Here is a 21,064-nt window from a genome sequence, read left to right as displayed (position 1 = left end):
AACCCAATCCATCAAAGACAAAGAAAAAAGAATTTAAAAATATGAACAAAGCCTCCAAGAAGTTTGGGACTATGTTAAACGTACAAAGCTAAGAATAATTGGTGTTCCCAAAGAAGAAGAGAAACCTAAAAGTTTGGAAAACGTATTTGAGGGGATAGTCAAGGAAAACTTCTCCAGCCTTGCTAGAGATCTAGACAACCAAATACAAGAAGTACAAAGAGCACCTGGGAAATTCATCACAAAAAGATTATCGTCTAAGCACATAGTCATCAACTCATCTAATGCCAAGACAAAGGAAAGAATCTTAAGAGCTGTGAGGCAAAAGCATCAGGTAACCTGTAAAAGGAAAACTTATCAGATTAACAGCAGATTTCTCAGCAGAATCCCTACAAGCTACAAGGGGTTGAGGTCCTATTTTAGCCTCCTTAAACAAAACAATTATCAGTCATGAATTTTGTATCCAGTAAAACTAAGTTTCATAAATGAAGGAAAGACACAGCCTTTTCCAGTCAAACAAATGCTGAGAGAATTCATTCATTACCAAGCCAGCACTATAAGAACTGCTAAAAGGAGCTCTAAATCTTGAAACAAATCCGCAAAATACACCAAAATAGAACCTCCTTAAAGCATAAGGTTCACAGGACCCTATATAACAATAACACAATGAAAAAACAAAACAAAACAAAACAAAAAACCCAAGATATTCAGGCAACAAATAGTGCAATGAAGAGAACAGTATCTCAATACTATCATTGAATGTAAATGGCCTAAGTGCTCCACTTCAAAGATACAGAATGGCAGAATAGATAAGAATTTACCAACCAAGTTTCTGCTGTCTTCAGGAGACTCACCTAACATGTAAGGACTAACATAAACTTAAAGTAAAGGGGCTGAAAAAGACATTCCATGCAAATGTACACCAAAAGTAGGAGTAGGAGCAGCTATCCTTGTATCAGACAAAACAAACTTCAAAGCAACAGCAGTTTAAAAAAGACAAAGAGAGACATTATATAATGATAAAAGGACTACTCCAAAAGGAAAACATCACAATTCTAAATATATATGCACCTAACACTGGAGCCCCCACATTTATAAAACAATTACTACTGGACCTAAGAAATGAGATAGACGGCAACACAGTAATAGTGGAGAACTTTAATCCTCCACTGACAGCATTAGACAGATCATCAAGACAGAAAGTCAACAAAGAAACAATGGACTTAAATTATACCCTACAACAAATGGACTTAACAGGTATTTACAGAACATTCTACCCAACAACTGCAGAATATACATTCTGTTCATCAGCATATGGAACATTCTTCAAGATGGACCATATGATAGGACACAAAACAAGTTTCAGTAAATTTAAGAAAATCGAAATTATACCAAGTACTCTCTCAGACCACAGTGGAATAAAATCAGAAATCAACTCCAAAAGGAATACTCAAAAGCATGCAAATACATGGAAATTAAATAACCTGCTCCTGAATGATCACTGGGTCAAAAATGAAATCAAGATGGAAATTAAAAACTTCTTTGAACTGAACGATAATAGTGACACAACCTATCAAAACCTCTGGGATACAGCAAAAGGAACACTAAGAGGAAAGTTCATCATATTAAATATCTACATCAAAAAGTCTGAAAGAGTACAAATAGACAATCTAAGTAAGTTCACACCTCATGGAACTGGAAAAACAAGAACAATCCAGATCCAAACTCAGCAGAAGAAAAGAAATAACGAACATCAGAGTGGAACTAAATAAAATGGAAACAAACAAAAAAAATACAAAACATAAATGAAACAAAAAGCTGGTTCTTTGAAAAGATAAATAAAATTGATAGACCATTAGTGAGATTAACCAAGAAAAGAAGAGAGAAGGCTGTTCGCGGTGGCTCACGCCTGTAATCTCAGCACTTTGGGAGGCCAAGAGGGGTGGATCACCTGAGGTCAGGAGTTCACGACCAGCCTGGCCAACATGGTGAAACCCTGTCTCTACTAAAAAAACAAAAATTAGCCGGGCATAGTGGCACATGCCTGTAAACTCAGCTACTCAGGAGGCCAAGGCAGATGAATCGCTTGAACATGGGAGGCAGAGGATGCAGTGAGCTGAGATCACGCCACTGCACTCCAACCTGAGCAACAGAGCAAGACTCCATCTCAGGAAAAAAAAAAAAAAAAGAAAAGAAAAGAAAAGAAAAGAAGAGAAGAGAGAAGATCCAAATAAGCTCAACTAGAAACACAACGGGAGCTATTACTACTGATACCACAGACATACAAAAGATTATTCAAGGCTACTATGAACACCTTTACATGTATAAATTAGAAAACCTAGAGGAGATGGATAAATTCCTGGAAATATACAGCCTCCTAGATTAAACCAGGAAGATGAAGAATCTCTGAACAGACCAATAACAGGAAGAGAGGCTGAATTGGTAATGAAAAAAACTGCAAACAAAAAAAAAGGCCAGGACCAGATGGATTCACAGCTGAATTCTATCAGACATTCAAAGAAGAATTGGTACCAATCCTATTGACACGATTCCAAAAGAAAGAGAAAGGGGGAATCCTCCTGAAATCATTCTATGAAGCCAGTATCACCCTAATACCAAAACCAGGGAAGGACGAAACAAAAAAAGAAAACTACAGACCAATATCCCTGATAAACACAGAGACAAAAATTCTCAACAAAATACTAGCTAAACAAATCCAACATCATATTAAAAAGATAATCCACCATGATGAAGTGGGTGTCATACCAGGGATGCAGGGATGGTTTAACATACATAAGTCAATAAATGTGATACACCACATAAACAAAATTAAAAACAAAAATCACATGATTATCTCAATAGATGCAAAAAAAGCATTTGACAAAATCCAGCACCCCTTTATGATTAAGATAGCAAAATCAGCATAGAAGGGACATACCTTAAGGTAATAAAAACCATCTATGACAAACCCACAGCCAACATTATACTGAACAAGAAAAAGTTGAAAGCATTCCCCCTGAGAACTGGAACGAGACAAGAACACCCACTTTTACCACTTCTATTCAACGAATATTGGAAGTCCTAGCCAGAGCAATCAGACAAGAGAAAGAAATAAAGGGCATCCAAATTGGTGAAGAGGAAGTCAAAATGTTGTTGTTTGCTGATGATATGATCATATACCTAGAAAACCCTAACGACTCATCCAAAAAGCTCCTAGAACTGTAGATGAATTCAGCAAAATTTCAGGATACAAAATTAATATACACAAATCAGTAGGTCTGCTATAAACCAACAGCAACCAAGCGGAGAATCAAATCAAGAACTCAACTTCTTTCACAATAGCTGCAAAAATATAAAACACTTAGGAGTATACCTAACCAAGGAGGTGAAAGACGTCTACAAGAAAAGCTATAAAACACTGCTGAAAGAAATCACAGATGACACAAATAGAAACACATCCCATGCTCATGAATTAATATTAATTCATTAATATTACTATATAGAATATTGGGTAGAATTAATATTGTGAAAATGACCATACAGCCAATAGCAATCTACAAATTCAATGCAATTCCCATCAAAATACCACCATCATTCTTCACAGAACTTAAAAAAAAATCCTAAAATTCATACGGAACCAAAAGAGAGCCCACATAGCCAAAGCAAGACTATGCAAAAAGAACAAATCTGGGAAACTTCACATTACCCGATTTCAAACTATATTATAAAGTCACCAAAACAGCATGGTACTGGTATAAAAACAGGCACACAGATCATTGGAGTAGAATAGAAAACCCAGAAATAAAGCCAAATACTTACAGCCAACTAATCTTCAACAAAGCAAACAAAAACGTAAAGTGGGGAAATGACAACCTATTCAACAAATAGTGTTGGAATAATTGGCAAGCCACATGTAGAAGAATGGAACTGGATCCTCATCTCTCACTTTATACAGAAATCAGCTCAAGATAAATCGAAGTCTTAAATCTAAGACTTGAAACCATAAAAATTCTAGCAGATAACACTGAGAAAAAAACCCTTCTAGACATTGGCTTAAGCAAAGACTTCATGACCAAGAACCCAAAAGCAAATGCAATAAAAACAAGGGTTAATAGATGGGACTTAATTAAACTAAAAAGTTTCAGCACAGCAAAAGAAATAATCCACAGAGTTAGCAGACAATCCACAGAGTGGGAGAAAATCTTCACAAGCTATACATCCGATAAGGACTAATATCCAGAATCTACAAAGAACTCAAACAAATCAGCAAGAAAAAAACAAACAATCCCATCAAAAAGTGGGCTAAAGACATGAACAGACAATTCTCGAAGATACACAAATAGCCAAAAAGCCTATGGAAAAATGCTCAACATCACTAATGATCAGAGAAATGCGAATTAAAACCACAATGCAATACCAACTGACTCTGGCAAGAATGGCCATAACAAAAAAATCAAAAAATAATAGATGCTTTTACACTGTTGGTGGGAATGTAAACTAGTATAACCACTATGGCATGGAAAACAGCGTGGAGATAACCTAAAGAACTAAAAGTAAATCTGCTGTTTGATCTAGCAACTCCACTACTAGGTATCTACCCAGTGGAAAGGAAGTCATTGTACAAAAAAGATACCTGCACATGCATGTTTATAGCAGCACAATTCGCAATTGCAAAAATATGTAACCAGCCCAAATGTCCATCAATCAATGAGTGAATAAAGAAAATGTGGCATATACACACCATGGAATACTACTCAGGCATAAAAAAAAATAAAATAATGGCACTTGCAGCAACCTGGATGGAACTGGAGACTATTATTCTAAGTGAAGTAACTCAGGAATGGAAAACCAAACATATGTTTGGTTTAAGGCATAAGAATGACACATTGGATTTTGGGGACTCAGGGGACTGGATGGGGGGAGGTGAGGGATAAAAGATTACACATTGGGTACAGTGTACACTGCTCGGATGATGGGTGCACCACAATCTTAGAAATTACCATTAAAGAACATATTCATGTAAGCAAACACCAACTGTTTCCCAAAAACCTACTGAAATAAAAAAAAACTTTTTAACTTTTTAAAAAGAGACTTTCCTTAGATACTTTTTGGTTTACATTCCACAAAGGCGGAAGACTGGGTAGACGCATCATGTGATGATTTTTCAGAGAACAGTGAGAACACTATTACTACACCATTAGGTGTGAATCACTCATGTCATAGAAGAAAAAAATGTTAGAAAGTAATAGATTTCCACATAGAAAAAAAGTTATCTTCCTTAGAACAGATTTATGCTCTAAAAAATTTAAAAGAATATCTGTCTGAAAATGAATCATGGGTGTATAAATATAAACCAGAAACTCTGCATGAACTTGATGTGCAGAAGATAACTGAAGTTGAAACATGGATAAAAGTTCAAGTCTTAGAAAGGCAACCCAAACAGGGTATATCTATTTTATTCATAACAAGTCCTTTTAGATGTGGAAAGACAATTAGTATAAAAATACTATCAAAGAAGCATGGTATTCAAGTACAAGAGTGGATTGATTAATCCAGTTTTAACAGACTTCCAAAAAGATTGTTTCAAGATGTTTAATCCTGAATCAAGCTGCCTTATATTTCCCTAACAGTCTTAGATCTCAGTTTACAAAGAGTTGTTACTAAGGGCAACAAAGCATCGCAAGCTACAAATACTTGGAAATGATCTGAGGACTGATAAGAACATAATTTTGGTTGAAGATTTACCTGATTAGTTCTGTTGAGATTCTGATACTTTACATGAAGTTCTAAGAAAGAATGTGCAGACTGCCCGATGTCCTCTTACATTTATAATTTCTGACAGTCTCAATGGAAATAATCAAAGGTTATTGTTTCCCAGAGTAATTCAAGAAGAGTGTTCTATCTCAAATATTAGCTTCAACCCTGTGGCAACAACAATTATGATAAAATTTCTTAATTGAATACTGACTTTAGATGGTAACAAGAATGAAGGAAAAAGTATTGTCCCTGATAAAAACTTCTCTAGAATTGCTCTGTCAAGGATGTATCTAAAGTGTAAGAAACAGCCTCCAGTTTTCTCCTTCAAAAGAAAAGGACAATTTATTTGACAACGAAAAAAAAAAAAAAAAAGGACTGTCATTAAAATCAGATGCTATGCTGTCAAAATCAAAACAAAGAAAACATCCTGACAGGGTTTTTGAAAATCAAGAGGTCCAAGCTATTGGTGGCAAAGTTGTTTCTCTGTTTCTCTTCAGAGCTTTAGGAAAAACTGTATTGTAGAAGAGCATCCTTAACAGAACTAGACTCACCTTTGTTGCCTTCTCATTTAAGAGAGTATGGTATGGGATATATCACTTGTTCAAACTGAGGAAGTAGTAGAAATGTCACACATGCCAGGAGGGTTATTTATTTAATTTATATCTTCACCAAAACTACAGAGATTTTTTTTTAATGAAAGTAGATATCTTGGCTGGGTGTGGTGGCTCACACCTGCAATCCCAGCACTTTGGGAGGCTGAGGCAGGAGTATCCTTGAGGTCAGGAGTTTGAGACCAACCTGGGCAACATGGTGAAACCCCATCCCTACTAAAAATACAAAAATTAGCCGGCCGTGGTGGCACGCACTTGTAGTCCCAGCTACTCGGGAGACTGAGGCAGAAGAATTGCTTGAACCTGGGAGACAGAGGTTGCAGTTAGTCGAGATGGTACCACTGCACTAGAGCATGAGTGACAGAGTGAGATTCCATTAAAAAAGAAGGAAAGGAAAGGGAAAGGGAAAGGGAAAGAAAAAAGGAAAGGGAAAGGGAAGGGAAAGGCAAAGGGAAAGGGAAAGGGAAAGGAAAGGGAAAGGGAAAGGAAAAGGGAAAGGGAAAGGGAAAGGGAAAGGAAAGGGAAAGGAGAAAGGAAAGGAAAGGAAAAATCTTATGAGAGCCAGTGAATTTCTGAGTTTTGCAGATATCCCCATTTGTGAAAAGAATACATGCTCTTTACTCAGGGTAGTACATCTACAGCTATGAAAGATGTGATACATTTCAACAAATCTTGAGGGTTTGCTCATTGCCAAGGAGAACAATCAAGTTTTTGAACCTTGCACAAACCCCAGTAGTTTCTAACACACAAGAAGTATTGAAAAAATGGCCTGGCAACAAAAGCACTTTTCCTGACTTCTGCCTACCAGCTTTATGTCTCCAAACTTAGCTATTGCTATATCTTGTTCTGTTAACAATTCAAATGAGAAATCAAGCTCAGATTTTTCTTTCTTTTTTTTTTTTTTGAGACAGAGTCTCACTTTGTCACCCAGGCTGGAGCGCAGTGACACGATCTCAGCTTACTGCAACCTCTGCCTGCCAGGTTCAAGTGATTCTCCTGCTTCAGCCTCCTGAGTAGCTGGGACTACAGGCACGTGCCACCACACCTGGCTAATTTTTGTATTTTTAGTAGAGACAGGGTTTTACCATGTTGGTCAGGCTGGTCTCAAACCCCTCACCTTGTGATCCACCCGCCTCGGCCTCCCAAAGTGTTAGGACTACAGGCGTGAGCCACCACGCCCGGCCTCAGACTTCTTTCATCCAAGACATTGGAAAGCTCCCTCTGGAGCAACACTTTGGAAGACTGAAAATGGAAGCCCTACCTGATGGGGAGCATGGAATAATAGACTCTGACAGCAGAGAGGAGGCACAGCTTAATGGAGGACAGCTTGTAGAGGAAGCTCTGGGTGAACTCACTCAAACCACTGAACCCAAAACCTGGTATCTTTGAGTCAGAATAGTGAGAATGAATTACCTGCCAACCAGCCTCAGCCCTTTTCATCCCAAGGAGACATGGAAGAAGACATGACAACAGAAGACTATGAGAATGATGCGATATGGAAACCAGTCTGCTAATTAGAATGCTACTTAAGGGATTCATTTTACTTTTATTCAGTGGTTTTTGAAAAGAGTTAATATGCTTTTCTGGTAAACTACAAACAATTTGTTAATTCTTCATTCTTACAGTATTTCATTACAAAGAACTGACTCTTCTGTCACATAGATGTAGATGATCAAGTCTTCAGGTCATCTCTTCATTTTTTCTACAGTATTTATTTAATCTTTAGAGTTGCTGAAGGAGAGGGGTCAACGTATATGAAGTATGCTTGATCATTATGCCAAATATTAGAAAATGTGAAGGAATAATCCAGAATACAAAAAATTTATGGGGGGTTGTAAATATAAATTATAAAGCATTGTACAATGCAATCATTAGTATAAATAAACCTTAAGACTTAGGAAAAAAAATGGCCAAAGTTTTGCTTACTTAAAAAAACAGAAAATCAAATTGAATTAAAAAAATTACAAGGATCATATTCCAATTACACTATCATGACAGGATGCTTTAATACTTATCTCTGTAATTAACAGAACAAGGAGACAAAATATTATCAAGGATACAGAATATCAGAACAACATTATCAATTAGTTTGACCTAAATGGTCTTGGAAAGAACACTGCACCTAACAACTTAAATATATACTTTCATTTTAAGCACATAAAGAAGTGGAGCAAAAAAATTTAAGAATGGGCCACATAGAACAGCACAAATCAAGTTTCACAAATTTCAAAGAAATTAGTATTAAATGTCTTCAATGTACACAAAAGTTAAAAATAAAATAATTTTTTAACAGCTTAAAAATATGTTTGCAGGATGGGTCCAGTGGCTCACGCCTGTAATTCCAACACTTTGGGAGCCAAGATGGGAGGATACCTTGAGCCCAGGAGTTCAAGACCAGCCTAAGCAACACAGTAAGACCCTGTCTCTACAAAACATTAAAAAAAAAACAAAACTGGCTGAGTGTGGTGGCACACATTTATAGTCCCAGCTACTTGGGAGGCTGAGGTGGGAGGATTCTTTGAGCCCGAGGTCAAGGCTGAAGTGAGCCTTGATTGTACCACTGCATTCCAGTCTTGGTGACAGAATGAGACCCTGGCTCTCAAAAAACAAAAACAGAAAATGTCTGTAAAAGTTTCAATAATTCATAAGTCAAAGAAGAAATTATAATGAAAAATAGAAAAGGAACAGAAACGAACTGTAACCAAAACATTCTACAGTAAGACCTTAGGATGCAGACAACACTGTATTTATCAAAAAATACAGACCTCTAAATACTTACAACAACAATTAATTTTTTTTTGAGACAGGGTCTCTGTTGCCTAGGCTGGAGTACAGTGGCACAATCGCGGCTCACTGTAGTCTCAACATCTCTGACTCAAGCAATCCTCCCACCTCAGCCACCCAAGTATTACAGCTGGGACCACAGGCATGCAGCACCATACCTCATTAATTTTTTCTATTTTTTGACAGGGTCTCACTATCTTGCCTAGGCTGGTCTTAAATTTCTGGGCTCTAGCGATCCTCTCACCTTGGCCTCCCAAAGTGCTGGCATTACAGGTATGAGCCACTGTACCCAGCTGAAAATTAGTATGTTAAGTGTCCAACTCAGTAAGAAAAGGCATAGCTAATCCAACGAAAATAAAAGGAAGGAAACAAAAATATGAGCAGAAATAGCGAATCAGAAAATAAAGAAATGCTGGAAGATGATAAAATAGTTGTAAGAGTAATCAGAGTCACCAAAGATAACAAAGAGTAATCAAAGATAACCAGGAGAAAAAATACAAGAAAAAAAGTACTTACCTTTTCCAGCCTGGGGTTTTTCGTCCCAAGGACATACTCAAATCTTGGAGATTTGATGCAAGTAGATGGCTTTACAATGGATTTTATAAATATCTTTCTATTAATATATAAGTTGTATTTAGGGGAATATTAAAATTATGGCTCTTCTCCCAAGATCTTCATAAGGCTGGCTCCTTTTTACTCCCATATCTCAGATGTCATCTCCTCAGGAAGACGCTCCCTGACGACCAAATTGTAGGGTATATATACCCCTCACATATATTTTATTTTTTACCTAGTACTCATCACTATCTGAAATTATTTTGTGCAATTATTTGGTTTTATATTGAGTGGTTTCCACTCCACTAGAATAAAAGCTCACTATGAAACCAAACACTTCAACTTGTCTTATAAAATTCCATACCTTAGAGCCTGGCTGATAATAGGTTTTCTTTTCCTTTTTTTTTTTTTTTTTTTTTTTTGAGACAGAGTCTCGCTTTGTTGTTGCCCAGGCTGGGGTACAGTGGCATGATCTTGGCTCGCTGCAACCTCCACATCCTGGGTTCAAGCAAATCTCCTGCCTTACCCTCCCGAGTAGCTGGGATTACAGGTGCCCACCACCACGCCCAGCCAATTTTAGTAGTTTTAGTAGACATGGGGTTTTGCCATGTTGGCCAGGCTGGTCTCAAACTCCTGACCTCAGGTGATCTGCCCGCCTCAGCCTCCCAAAGTGTTGGGATTACAGGCGTGAGCCACTGTGCCTAGCCAATAATAGGTTTTCAATAAACTTTCGTTCAATGAATAAACAACTGAAGAGTAAGGACTAGGAAGGGTGTGGAACTGATTAATTCATTCAACAATCAGTTACTAAGGTCTTGTAACGTGAGGTTTTGTGCTAGATAATTGGGATAGAGTAGTAAACAAAATAGACAAAACTAACCGCCTTCATGGTATGGCAGAGAAAGAGTCATAGGATTCAAATTAGGCCACTGAGTAAATATCAACTGAAATAGTTATTTTAGGGAATTATTAAAAGACTAAATAGAAAATATCAGATTAGAAGAAATTAACATACACAGATGTATGTGTAGTATGTACTTTCGCCAACATGCCAGATTAAACCAGGGCTACTTTGGAATAAAGGTCCCTGTCTAAATGCTATGCCCACTCACAGGTTTCTGGCAAATAATCAAACTTTTGGCCAGCTCCAAAATGCAGGACTCATATATCTTCAAATTCTCTGGATTCCTATGCTATTTTACATTCATCTGCCACAAATGCAGTGGAATTTTCCATAATCTCATTATAATAGTACAATATGATGAGCAGAGAGAAGAGTGAAAGAAGAACTACAAATTATAAACTAGTTATATTACCTGAGATAAAATATGTCAAAAAAACTGTTTCCAGAATAATCATAAATGAAATGACTACAAAAATGCTGTAAACCAAGTAACTCTTAGAAGTGTGACAGGTGAGGAACCCTGGTAAATTATCCATCATTCTGTGATTCTTATCATTGATGTCTCGATTTGCACAGGGGTATATTATAGAGCACCTTTTACAAATATACTATCATAAAATGATTATAAAGTACTTTATTAGACTTTTAAAAACTAAATCCTTCAATATCTTTAAATTTCATAGAAACAAATAACCATACTCTTAAGTTTGCACTTATCTCAAATGCACTGCTGATCTTCCAACTCCCAACTATTTTAAAGATCAGAGTTCAGATCTGACAGTTTCATTACACCATTTGTAAAAATTCTGCACTATGTTTCTCTCCTCAGTTTCTTTCACTTCTTTCATTTCTAGCAATAGATTTGGTGGCATTTTGAAGACCTTGCTCTACTGGTGTGATACCTAGGAGTTTTCCTTTGCCATCCGTAAGTGCAAATGGTGGGAACTTCTAATATCTGGGTTGAGTTATTAGTGCCGATAATGGGTGAGTAGGCAATTGATAAAAATTATTGTCTGAATATATGCCAACAGTCCAACTTTAAGCATCTTAAACAGAGATAAATAGAATTAGTGAGCATTTTTAGTGTATCCTGAATTTACTTATTCAGTACTACTAATAATTACATTACTTCTTGAATAACAGATAAACATATGCATAAAACACGTCTTTGGTAAGGTGGCTACTACCAAAGGGCAGATAAGAATTTATCATGACTGTAAATAATGCCATACCATGTAGACCTTTAAGTTATTCTTACAAGTGTCCTACGATGACATATGAAAATATGTACACAAAACTGTCACATTAAAAAATAACAGGGCCAGCATGGTGGCTCACGCCTGTAATCCTAGTACTTTGGGAGGCTGAGGCAGGCAGATCACCTGAGGTCAGGAGTTCAAGACCAGCCTGGCCAACATGATGAAACCTAGTCTTTACCAAAATTACAAAATTAGCGGGGTATGGTGGCGCATGCCTGTAATCCCAGCTACATGGGAGGCTGAAGCAGGAGGATCACTTGAATCCAGGAGGCGAAGGTTGCAGTGAGCCGAGATTGCGCCATTGCGCTCCAGCCTGGGCAAAAAGAGCAAAACTCCATCTCAGAAAAAAAAAAAACAAAAAACAAAAACAGAAAAAGTATGATAATGAAAAGTCACTGATTAAAGTTATAAATATGCCCAGTATATATGTTAGTTAAAACTACAAAAATACAGCAAAATATGACTAAAATTTAATGCTCACTGCAATTCTTAATAAACGATAAAAAAGATACGATGGCTTGGAGAAGTTACAGAAGAGGATAGATAAGATTTAAGAGGTTCATATATAAAATTATTTACTTGGGGGAGAAAACTAAGTTTCAAAAAAGCAGGACAGCAGCAAAAGATATCTCTGGAGTGAGGAAGGACAAGGGAGCATTGATACCAGAGACAAGCAAGCCTGACAGGAACCTCTAAACAAACAGAGCCTACAGCTTGGGAAAAGTTAGAGCTAAGTGATGTCTGAGATACCATTTAGTACAATCCAGATTTTAAAAAATAAATTAACAGAAAATTATTGGTATTATTCAAAAGACTGGTATTATAGAAAAGATTATACCTATGCATGAATTATACCTTACTAACTTTGAAAAATATTAGTTTACATTCCAATGGTAATACACAATTCCTTGGTCCGCTACTTCAATTTTACTTAATATCTATCAGTCTAAGTTTCTTACATAAAAAAGAGAACAGGAAAAATAACATTACATCTGACCCGCAGCACCACCAAAATCTATCAGATGAGAAGATGTGCACCAGATGGAAGGGATGATGTCTTAGAATTGTCCTGGGACTTTTTCAAAATACTGTATATGTATTCAGGTCCCTCTCTGGAGGGTGAAGAATCTGTATTTTTCCCCTAACTTCTTGTTCACCTATATTTTTGCAAAAAAAAACCTACAAAACCAAATTACAGAAAAAAAATTAAAGAAAAATGTTTATGAATGGCATCAATTTTACAGATATAAGTTAACTTTCTCGCCTTATCCCAAAAGGAACATGACTTGCATTCTTCACAAACATTGTTAGGTCTGAGAACAACAAAGTAAACATCTCACATCTCTACTTCTAAAACTTGGTGAAGGATTTAGCAGATACAGTAAGAAAATCAACCCAGAATTCAAAAACATATATTCATGTTCCCAATATTTACAAATAAATTATCTTGGCTACCATATTAATTTGCTAGGTTTGCCATAAAAAAGAACCACAGAAATTTATTTTCTCACAATTTTGAAGGCTAGAGGTCTCAAAGCAAGGTGTTGGCAAGATTGTTTTCTTCCGTAGTCTTTCTCCATGACGTGTAGATGGCATCTTCTCCCCGTGTCTTCCCTCTGTATGTGTCTATGTCCTAATTTCCTGTTCTTATAAGGAAACCAGCCATATTGGATTAGGGCTCACCCTCTCTTTAGAGGGGGAAAATGATATGGACAGGAGACAGGGAAATAGTGGGTAGAAGAGGGCAGTTCCTTGGCAAAGGCCCCACCCTCAAGCCTGGATACCTGTGGCCCTAAGTGAGAACAGGCATTCCTGTTTTCATGCCCAAAAAGTTGTCTTTTGACCCACCGCACCCCCTATCCTGTACCCATATAAATCCCAAACCCAGGCTCCAGAAGGAGATGAGCAGACAAACGGCAGAACGTGTCACAGAGAAGGAGCGCCTGAACACCAAGAGTTCAGTGGGGACAATCAGAGAAGAGATCGGCCGCTGGATGGCCAAACTCCAGGGGAAGATAATCTTCCCACTTGGTCCCCTTCCAGCTCCCCATCCATCCTGCTGAGAGCCACTTCTACCACTCAATAAAGCCCCCACATTCACTCTTCAACTCCTTATTCTTCCTGGACTCTGCACAAGAACCTGGGTGCCAAGAAGGCACTTAAGCCATCTGTGGACGGCAAAACTAAAAGAGTGCACTGTAGAATGCCCACTTGGGCTTTGGGAGTCACAGGCACCCATCTGTAGACACTATCATGGGGCCAGAGCACAAAGTGCTTGCTCTGGCTCCTGCACCTGCCCATCTGCGAGCTCCCGCTCCCATAAGGGGTTTGAGCTCTCAGTGGCTGAACGGAGAGGCATGCCTCTGTTGCATGTACTGTGAGGGGGGTGAGGCCAGGGAACTCTCCCGTTTCACCCTATCTCCAAATACAGTTACATTCTGAGGTACTGAAGATACTGAAGGTGAGGACTTCAACATATCAATTTTGGGTTGTGGCAAGGGGTAGGGGGTGGACATGACAATTCCCTCCCATAACAACCCCCAAGTTACAGAAAGCACATAAATATTTGGAATGCCTAATCCTTCTATCTCCTCCTTATCCAACTGCTCCTTTATGTTTGCTGGTGGTTGATAGCAATAATAAAGGAGAAAATCCTCTGTGCCTTGTATCCTTGAATGACAGTTAATAACATACATTTAGCAATGGTTAGCTAAGCCAAACCATTCATTCCTCCAACCCATGGTTAAAGGCCTTCAAATTACTTCAGCATTCATGGGGTTCTTGTGATGATTAAATGAGTTAACATATAATAAGTGCATAGAACAGTGACTGGCATATAGTAAGCACTATCTATGCACATATTCGCTGTTACTGTAAGTGCTGTATGAGTAGCTCTTAGTAGTATTATTTTTTATCAATATAGATCTTTCAATTTAAGGACTTGCCTCTAGCCTAGCCAAGTGGACGCACATGAAAGAGAATATACCTAGAACACAATGCTTATGAGATTTCTCCTGAACTGGTCCAGGATCTGCATACTCTTTACTTTTCATATTTTCCTATATTGATCCTTTAGCTTTCCAGATATCCATCTGTTCTACTCCTTTCAGTGTAGTGTTCTAATGGTCAATAGCTTCACCTTCATTTTCTGGTTTGTGACTTACTTACTATTCTTTGGCATGACAATTAGTTCAGACTTGATTTCTGCTAATATTTTCCTAACAGGGCTTCTCAACCACTGCGACTGTGAACATAGAATTTCTTCTTCAGAAAACTCTACTCATCCTTCAAGATTCTGCCATCCTAAAGCAAAGTTAGATTATTCCCATTCTAAGGTTCAAAGCACTCTGTACATCCTTCTATTATGACACTTAGCACGAAATTGTATTTAGTTGTTTACATGATGTCACCTCCACTACAACACAAGCCTTTCATAAGACTTCAATCTGTTTTTACAGTTACAGAGACTAGAGTGGTACATTTAGACATCGATCTGTTTTTATAGTTAGAGACCACAGTACATTTACAAAAACATAGGTTGAACAAATGTTTGCTCAATTAACTACTGTCCATCTCCAAATGACTCCTAAATCCTTTCCTCCAGTTTCAACACCAGTGCTGTCTGACAGAACTCTCTGTGATGACAGAAATGTCCTATAGCATTTGTGCTGTCTGATATAATAGCCTCTAGTTGTATGTGGCTATTGAGCACTTGAAATGTGACTAGTAGGGATGAGAAACTGAATCTGTAATTTTATTTAACTCTAGTAGTTTAAATAGTCACATGTGGTTAATGGCTACTGTATTAGACAATATATCTCGGGATGCCCCAAACTTTAAAATTCCATTTTCAACTACTTTCTGGATTTATTCACCTTGATAAATTGCAGGTACCTCCATTTCACTATGTCTAAATTTGAACTAATTATCTGAGTTTCCTGAGAAGTTAAGCTAGGAAATTCATTTCATTTGAATATCCTATCAATTCACAAATGTCTAAATTATACATTAAAGTGCTATTAAATTAACTTGATCATATGAACTTTGCATTAAGCTTTATCTATACTTGGCTAGATCTTGTCAATCTGTAGACTGACAGGCTGATATAACATATTTCAGCTGAAGTCAAAATAGAAATTAAGATTTGCAAATAAAAGATAAGAATATTATCAAACTAACGAATTTGAATTTGGATTTTAGTTCCATGATGGATAACTCAACCTAAGTAAGAATATATGCTTGATACCAGCATATAGACAAACAACTGAGAAGAGTCAACCAATTGCTTGTTTAATTCATTTATTTGGCAAACAATTAATGGGTAACTACTATACATTAGGCACTCTTTGAAGAGCTGGGGATACAAGGATGAATCAGTAAGGGAGACAGTTACAGCCAATTAAAATACAAAACAGAATACATGGTATAATATGTGGTAATCAGAAAATATTTTTTTCCTGTTTAGGCTCATTTGTCTTCATAATTGTTTCTACAGAAATAAAGTCATTTTGACAGAAAAGATAAATGAATTTTGAGTCAGATTATTCTACATTCAAATTCTACTCTATTACTTAATAGGTATGCAGCTTTTAATTTAACTGTAAACTGTAGTGACTTTTCTACAAAGGGAAATTCTGTATATTCTGTATGTCAGCATACTGCCTGACATACAGGAGATTCTTAAAATATAATGAGGTATTATCCCACATATACACATTTATAGACAATGTCTGCATATATGTATATACAGTGTATACATATGCAACTAAGGATTTGTGTTCTCATTTATTTCAGAATGGCTTATAAGTAGATCTGTTCTTAATTCTCTTACCAATCCTACTAAAAAGTGTCATTACATGGGTGCCATGTAGCTCATGGAACTTATACACATGTGTGGGTTGGCAATAATTAAATCTTTCTTTCTAAAGCCAGTTCTATCAAAAAGTCAGACTTAAAATGTTTTCCACTTACAATTATTTTAAAGAAAAAATATAAGGACTTTACAGTAATTAGAATATCAGCATCAATTCCAATTTCCAGATGTCATTTGGGTTTGCATGTTTTTTAACCACTGTACCACTCTTTAAAAACTGATATTCAAAATAAGTCCAGGGTATCAAGATTACCCAAGGGGATAATTACAGTATCATAGCTTAAAGTTGTGTTTTACTTTATTGTTAATCAAGCACTTTCATGCTCATTTACTTTGTTCATTTTAGGATTGAGTTTAAAATATGAATTCACTGCTCACATGGCTTATATTTGAGCAATAACATGTACCCCCTTAACATGTAATGTTTCCAGTATAAACTGCCTGCATTTGAAAATAAACTAATTTATCTTTTTAATAAAATTTCTGCCTTATCTTTATGAAGTAAGTTTTATCTTAAATGCTGATAGTCTCTTCACAGAATAAGTTTTCTTACATAAACTGCATCAATATATCAAAAGCAATTCATTATGCTTATTAAAACTCAAAAACACAAGTTTTCATATTGCAATTTAGAATTAAAACAATTAGGACAGTATCTCACAACATAATAGGATCAAGTCAAAATAAGTTATTGAAGTAACTCTAAGTTTCAGAAGTTTTGTGATGAAAGTTATATGGATAACAAATACTGTTATTTCTAACTCTGCAACAAATTACCCAAATGACAAGTGTGTGTACCTGTATGAAAGAGTCATTTCAATGATATTAACAAATTAACCAAAATATAATTACTTAGAACACTCTTTAAAGGTGAATGATAATTAGTGTCTGTAAAAGAGTTATATTTCTTTCAGGTGTCTTACAGCAGTCTGTAATAGCTTTCTTCATAATACAGCTTCTGAAAATTTCCACATTTATAATTTCACAAAGAGTGCAGCTGGACTGATCATTCTTAATAGATTCATAAACTCTGAAATTCTATATTCAAATTATAAAAACTCTAAATATACTAGAAAAACAGCGTTTTAAAGACTCTGCATATTTTACCTTCATGGTAATATGCTAAAATATAATTATTTAGCAATAAATATAAGTTATAAGCTAAAATAACTTCATTTATAAATAATTTACATATTTAAAGTATTAGTGTCCTAACAGTTTTAACTACAAAGTGGTTTTTACAATTTTTCATTTAAATCACAGTATTTTTTCAAAACTAATCTATAACTATTGATTTAATAAAATTATTCTATGGTAAAAGGTTAATAGTTTTAAGTTTACCCTAAAACTGGTAAATCTGTAGCTCTTAATACTCTATCAGCACCTACATTAAAAAACAGTAACATGATCTTACTCCTTGACCAATAAATACAAAAGATTTAAGTATAAATTATAAAATATGACTGATGTATTAAATCATAAACTTGCTTATCTAGTAAAGCCACTTCTAAAACCCACTTTACTTACTGTTGGTTGCATTCTCTGATTTTTTTTCATACAACTGCTGCTTCCACAGGTACCAACAGCTGCTGTAAGATTCAACAGCTTCTTCTCCAGCAATCTATTCTAATTTGTTTCAATTCACTGAATACTAAGGTAATTTTCACTGGCAAGTTGGACCTCATATTGTCCTTAGTCTACCAAGTCACCCTTTACAAACTCTATTCTGGTGGCATCTTATGTCATTTTATACTTATCCAGTGAAAATACACGTAGAGACAGGATGTTAAAGGTACAACTGATTACCAGTACACTCATCAATACCTACCTCAAACCTCGTTTTCTATCAAATTATCCAATGTACAGTAGGCTTACTGTTGTACATGACTATATCACCATAGCAACCAAATCAACAAAGAACTGCAGTAGCATCTGCTTCTAGATAATCCAGTATCGGTTAACGAGTCAGAATTTAAGAGTATGCTGTTTACAAATATATTTTATTTTAAAGCCACATTTTTAGTTATTTTGTTTTTGCTCTCATCTTGGAATATGTCAGTATATTTGCGGTTTATATATATGTATATATAAAAGAAACAAGCATCAGTGTACAAATCCCATACACCTAGAAATAACCTATTAATGCTTTAATTCTAAAACTGACTCCACAAATTTAACCCATTTATCAAAGAAAGATTGATAATACTTAGTCTTATAATAATAACTTATTTCTGGATTGTTAATCACATTTAAATTATATAAACATATATTTAAAATGCAAATAGGCTTTAAAAATATTTTTATTGATATAATCTATATGTAATAAAATTTACCCTGTAAAGAGTTATAATTTCATGGTTTTTAGTATACACAGAGAACTGTACAATCACTACCACAGTAAATTTTAGAACATTCTTATCACCTCAAAAAGAAATTTCCATAGACTTTTTTTTTTTTTGAGACGGAGTCTCGCTCTGTCGCCCAGGCTGGAGTGCAGTGGCGCGGTCTCGGCTCACTGCAAGCTCCGCCTCCCGGGTTCACGCCATTCTCCTGCCTCAGCCTCCTGAGTAGCTGGGACCACAGGCGCCCTCCACCACACCCGGCTAATTTTTTGTATTTTTAGTAGAGATGGGGTTTCACCCTGTTAGCCAGTCTGTAGACTTTTAAGACTGGCTTCTTTCACTTAGCATAATGTTTTTGAGGTTCATCCACATTGCGGCATATACTGAAGTGCTTCATTCCAGTTTACAGCCAAATAATAATATTCCATTTTACTGATATACCATATTTTGTTTATCCATTTCTCTGTTGATGGACATTTGGAGTGTTTCCACTTTTTGGCTAATATAAATAATGCTGTTCAATTTTTTACATGGACATATGTTTTTGTTTCTCTTGGATATATACCTAGGAGTGAAATTACTGGGTCATAGGGTAACACCATGTTTAACTGTCTTAGGAACTGCCAGGCTATTTTCCAAAGTACATTTACCAGTTTACATTCCCACCAGCAGTGTATGAGGGTTCCAATTTTTCCATATCCTTGCTAACACTTGTTTTTATCTTTTTAATTCTACCCATTATAATGGGTGTGAAGCAGTATCTCATTGTGGTTTTGATTTGCATTTCCCTGATGACTGATGATGTTGTGAATCTTTCATATGCTTATAGTACATGTACATAACTTCTTTGAAGAAATGACTTTTCAAATCTTTTGCCCACCTTTTTATTAGGTTGTCTTTTTAGAAGAAGTAAGAGTTCTTCACACATTCTGAATACAAGCCCCTTATCAGATACAGTTTGCAGATATTTTCTCCAATTTTATGGATTTTTTCCTCCAATTTTGTGGATTTTTGTTTCCTGATAGTAACACAAAACTTACAACACAAAATTATTCAATTTTGATGAAGTATACTGTATCTCATTTTTCTCCTCTTACTTGTGCTTTTTAGTTTTTTATCTAGGAAATAATTCCATAATTCAAGATCACGGAGATGTATGCCTTTTTGTTCTAACGGTCTTACAATTTAGCTCTTATTTTAGGATTTTAATTGATTTTTGAGTTAGTTTTGTAGATGGTATGAAGTATAGGTCCTATTTCATACTTTTACATGTGGATATCTAGTTGTTTCAGCACCATTTGTTGAAATGACCATTCTTTCCCAGCAGAATCATCTAGGCACCTTTGTCAAAACCAAATGACCATAAATGTAAAGAGTTTATTTCAGGACCCTCAATTCTATTCCATTCTTAGGCCAGTACCACACTGTCTTATTACTGTAGCTTTGCAGTAAGTTTTATTTATTTATTTGAGATGGAGTCTCACTCCGTTGCTCAGGCTGATCACGCAGTGGTGAGATCTCGGCTCACTGCAACCTCTGCTTCCCAGGTTCAAGCGATTCTCCTGCCTCAGCCTCCCGAGTAGCTGGAATTACAGGTGCACACACCACCACGCTAATTTTTGTATTTTTAGTAGAGATGGAGTTTCACCATCTTGGCCAGGCTGGTCTCAAACTTCTGACCTCAAGTGATCTGCTCACTTCAGCCTCCCAAAGTGCTAAGATTACAGGCATGAGCCACTGCACCCAGTCTGCAGTAAGTTTTAAAATGGAGAAACACTGAATTCTCCCACTGTGCTCTTTTTCAAAATTGTTTTGGCTATTCTGTGTTTCTTGCATTTCCATACAAATTTTAGGCTCAACTTGTTAATAGCTACAAAGAAGTAAGCTGGGAATTTGGGAGGCAACGTATTGGATATCTATAATTTGGCAGTATTTCACCTTAACAATATTAAGTCTTCTGATCTATGATCATCAGATGTTTT

The 21,064-nt window shown here is 36.2% G+C and overlaps 1 protein-coding gene and 1 pseudogene across 2 annotated transcripts in view; one reads left to right on the top strand and one right to left on the bottom strand.

Moving 5' to 3' along the window:
* The window catches only part of FNDC3A (fibronectin type III domain containing 3A), a 228,056-nt gene that overhangs the window by 151,954 nt on the left and 55,038 nt on the right, over positions 1-21,064 (bottom strand). The window lies entirely within an intron of this gene.
* On the top strand, positions 1,907-17,211 carry LOC129393638 (cell cycle checkpoint protein RAD17-like; annotated as a pseudogene).

The sequence above is a fragment of the Pan paniscus genome, chromosome 14 (genome assembly GCF_029289425.2).
Source record: "Pan paniscus chromosome 14, NHGRI_mPanPan1-v2.0_pri, whole genome shotgun sequence".
In the NCBI taxonomy this organism is placed as follows: Eukaryota; Metazoa; Chordata; class Mammalia; order Primates; family Hominidae; genus Pan; species Pan paniscus.
This window is presented reverse-complemented; position numbering and strand designations above follow the sequence as displayed.